Here is a 4900-nt window from a genome sequence, read left to right as displayed (position 1 = left end):
CTGCCCTTTGCCCTTTAAGTTGACCTAAAGACATAGGATTTGCTGAGGGTTGCCAGGAAGATTTAAGTAAATCAATAGAGAAAATTATTTTACTCCCTTAAGGCAAGAATTAAGGTTAATCTACAAATATGTTTTGCCTTTGAAAAACTGATAGTAATTGGTTTTGATCCCTGGTGATGTTGGTTAACAACGCTCATTTCAATGAGTGAGTGTCCTTCTTCACGAGTTCTTTTTCTTCTTACCTTGTCTTGTAGTGATGCAGCTTCTGTTAGTAAATGCTATGACGTGATAAGTTCTGTGATTAGAAATAATTCTGTATATAAGTAGATTAAACAATGACTAAGATCATTGTAATGCCTAAGCAATTTAGTGCTTAAAGGTTTTGTTAAAAATAAACAACTATTTTTTAAATGAAATAATGTTGTTCACACTACCCAAAAAGAAAGAAGAGTTTTAAAAGGCATTAGTAAAAGGATATGGGCAGAGAGCAGAAAGGAAAGATATTTAAGACCAAATAAAAATTGAATTCTTATAATCATGTAGGAAGGATGAAACTTAAGCCTCAGGCTCTCAGAGAACCAAGAAAAGGGCTGATGGTTTCAAGGTGAAATCCCAATTGAGAAGATATTCGGCTTAGCATTGCAACCATCTGGGGTGATGAATGCAACCTCAAATGCCCATCAAAAAACCACTATCAGAAGACAACAATTTATTTTTACAACCAGTATTACACAGGCCCACATGTCCCAAATGCATTTAATAGCTGTGCTTTCTGAATCATATGCCATTTTCTGAAGATCTTGGATCTAAAGAAACAAAAAAAAAATATTCTAACTCTGTGATTTCCAATATTACAGACAAATTCAGAGACAATTCCATCTAAAATAAACAGAACTTAATCTACAACAATCCTACTTTTAAAAATGCTACATTTCTAAAGATAGGAATTTGAAGAAAAATGATAGATGCTCATTAGGAGCACACAGTGATAGGGCATTTTAATTTGAAGAGGAGAATAACTCAAGAGAATTAATTGAAAGACTATTAGAATTAATTAGAAAAAAAAAGCACAGTAAAATTTTCTCGTTACAAGTTACATTATAAAAAACCAACACCTTTCCTAAATTAACATAGACTACTTAAATGTATTGGGGCAGGAACTGATCTTGGCGGCAACAGGTGACCCTGGCTTGTAGTCCTGAGTCGCTTGTATGACTGCTGAGAGGAGGGATGATTGCTGGCCCTGTGTCAACCCCCTCTCCACCCCCCAGGAGAGGTAGAGGGAGCCACCACTGATGTCAGAAAAACATTTTTGGAAAGTGGCCTCTACAGGCCATTTTTTCAATCTTCCACTGTGGATCATTAATCGGATTTTTTTTTAATGTTCTTGCAATTTAGTGTTTTGTTGGAAAAAGAAAGTGATACCCCAGCCTAACACTCTTCATAATGATCCTCATGCTAGACCTTCAGATGATAAAGGACAGAATCATCCATAAGGACAGATGAGCTTCAATGCAGATGCCAGCCGACATGAAGAGGACACAGACATCGCTGGAAAACTCTATCAGAGGGTTAAAACTCTTTACTGGCCTATGAGAGGACTTCAAAACTTAGAGAACAAGGCCAAACATGTCTTGCTACATGAGCCCAGCATTGTAATAAAGTTTTGTTTATGAGTTAAGAGGAAAATAAAGACTTCCCTACTATGGCATTAAAACTCAAAGAAGTCAGTTCCAATTATATTGGAAAACAACTAAAGCTTTAAAGTATGTGCATGACCATTATTTAGAAGATGCTGTTGGTTGATGAAAACCGATGATGATACATATGTCATACTAGATGATTTGAGGTGGCTTCTTTCAAAATATGGCCCTGATAAAACCATTTACCTTGGTAGAAGATGGAAGCCCAATGTAAAGCAGGGTTACATGAGTGGAGGAGGGGGGTTCGTATTGAGCAAGGAAGCCTTAAAGAGATTTGTTGATGCATGTAAAACAGACAAATGTACACATCATTCCTCCATCGAAAACTTAGCACTGGGGAGATGCATAGAAATTATAAATGTAGTAGCAGGAGATTCCAGAGATACTTCTGGAGAAGACACTTTTCATCCCTTTGTACCAGAACACCACTTAAATCAATGAGATATCATCTCACACCCACCAGAATGACCATTATCAACAAAACTGAAAATGACAAATGCTAGAGAGGATGTGGAGAAAGAGGCACACTTATTCACTGTTGGTGGGAATGTCAAATGGTGCAACCACTGTGGAAGGCAGTTTGGTGGTTCCTCAAAAAGCTGAATATAGAATTGCTATATGACCCAGCAATACCACTGCTAGGTATCTACTCAGAGGACTTAAGGGCAAAGACACAAATGGACATTTGCACACCAATGTTTATAGCAGCATTATTAACAATTGCAAAGAGATGGAAACAGCCAAAATGTCCATCAACAGACGAGTAGCTAAACAAACTGTGGTTATATACATACGATGGAATATTATGCAGCTTTAAGACAGAATAAAGTTATGAAGTATGTAACAACATGGATGGACCTAGAGAACATTATGCTGAGTGAGACTAGCCAAAAACTAAAGGACAAATACTGTATGGTCTCACTGATATGAACTGATATTAGTGAATAAACTTGGAATATGTTGTTGGTAACAGAGATCATCAGGAGATAGAAATAGGGTAAGATATTGGGTAATTGGAGCTGAAGGGATACAGACTGTGCAACAGGACTGGATACAAAAACTCAGAAATGGACAGCACAATACTACCTAACTGTAATACAATTATGTTAAAACACTGAATGAAGCTGCATGTGAGAATGATAGAGGGAGGAGGGCTGGGGACATAAATGAAATCAGAAAGAAAGATAGATGTTAAAGATTGAGATGTTATAATCTAGGAATGCCTAGAGTGTATAACAATAGTGAAATGTACAATGTACAAATTTTAAAAATGTTTTTGCTTGAGGAAGAATAAAGGAATGTCATTATTCCGGGGTGCTGAAAATAGATGGTAATTAATATTTTTAAATGTCACCTTATGTGTGAGACTAAAGCAAAAGATGTTTATTTGTTATGAAATTTATATTTTGACTAGAGCATTTTCTAATATAACTTATGTAGATAGTTTGATTGAACGTCATAAGTACTTGGAATCTCAGATAGGACATAAAAAAAAAGTATCTACCCAAAACCTTTTGGTACTGTAATTATAACTATTATCCTCCTGTAGAGGGTATCAGATGCTTATCTGAGCTTGCAATTTCTTTTCATTATGTTGACCCTCTAACTATGTATGAATTAGAATACCTCATTTATCATCTTTGCCAATATAGTTATTTATACAGATATCAACCTGCCTTACCTGAGCATATGCTAAAGAAAAGTGAAACATACGAAAATGATGAACCAAAAGTGGAATAAGGAAAACACTGAAAGAAAAACATGAACGAACAAAGGTAAAATGCTTGACATTGCACTGAAGAAGGACTTCTGTGTTTCTGATATAGAATACTGTGATCCCAGGGTGGAATTCTTTCTAAATGAGCATTCCATATTAGAAATCTGTCATATTAATGACAGTAGATTGAAGCATTAATGAGCTGTGAAGTCTGTTAAGATGTGTTTCTGGTACAGTAATATCTATACAAAGAGTGTGTGCTTTTAAAATGGTGGCCAGGTAGAAGGACTCAAAAAAGAGATTTTGTTGCCAGTTCCTGACCGCATGTGTTATTGTCATTGAGAAACTAAACGAGTTGAATTTGCTAAAACTACACCACACCATGTTAGTAACACATAAAATGCTAAAGAAATCTGCCTTAAAGAAAATTTTAGAAGAAAACATTGTTGCTCAGTGTTGTTTATAAGCTCAAGATGTGAATTTGTATTTGCAGGAACAACTCTCCCTCTTGGCCACACATACACACTGTTTATCTAATGAAAATTTTCATGTGATTATTTATAAGTAGCAGTATTTCTTCCAGAAGTGGCACTTATCCTAAAGTGCATTAATAAAACCATACTTTGAGATTTAAATAATAAATAAAATTGAAAAGAAATATATTGGAATAATAACTCGGATAGAGAACAGACATAAAAATATGATACCTAACAATAACCTAAATTAAACCACAAAGTTTGCTAAGAAATATGAAAGAAAAAAGACTTGAAAAATGGAAAGGGATGTCATTTTCTTGGGAAAAAAGACCATCTTATAAAGATGTTAATTATTTCAAAATCAATTTACAGATTTAGTGTGATTTAAATCAGTCCCACAGGTGTTTAATTTTCTGGGAACTTGCCAAAATATTTTACATTGTCTGAAAGAATAAATAGGCAAAACTAAACATGAAAAAAAATTGATGTGGAATAGAAATGAAACTAGTTATCCAGATCTGAAAAAATCTACAATTACTAAATCCACAAACAGCATTGAGAACTAATTGAATAGAAATAAAACCTACTGAATAGAGCATAACTGTCCAATGAAAAGACAATGTAAACCACATATATAATTTAAATTTTATAGTACTCATTTCAAAAAGTAAAAATAAATATGTGAAAGTAATTTTAATAACATATTTATTATATTATTTAAATATTAACATATTTTAGACTTTATATATTTTTCTCATATCCCAATATTGGTATATCATAAATATTAAAAAATCATTAATGAAGGTTTTCTCTCCCTGATGCTGAGTCTCAGCTCATTCTAGGGGTTTTCTCAATCCCTTGATGCTGAGTAAAACCTTCTCGACCAAAAGGGGGAAGAGAGAAATGAGACAAAAAAAAGTGTCAATGGCTGAGAGCTTCCAGACAGAGTCGAGAGGTTATCCTGGAGGTCATTCTTACACATTAAATAGATATCACCTTATTAG

At 34.2% G+C, this 4900-nt stretch overlaps 1 pseudogene; it reads left to right on the top strand.

The window, feature by feature from the left end:
• Positions 1 to 1230: 1230 nt before the first annotated feature.
• Positions 1231 to 3443, top strand: LOC143665145 (glycoprotein-N-acetylgalactosamine 3-beta-galactosyltransferase 1 pseudogene; annotated as a pseudogene).
• Positions 3444 to 4900: the final 1457 nt, after the last annotated feature.

Source organism: Tamandua tetradactyla, chromosome 21, assembly GCF_023851605.1.
Source record: "Tamandua tetradactyla isolate mTamTet1 chromosome 21, mTamTet1.pri, whole genome shotgun sequence".
Taxonomy (NCBI): Eukaryota; Metazoa; Chordata; class Mammalia; order Pilosa; family Myrmecophagidae; genus Tamandua; species Tamandua tetradactyla.
Note: the sequence above shows the minus strand (reverse complement) of the source record. Positions and strands in the feature narration are given on the sequence as shown.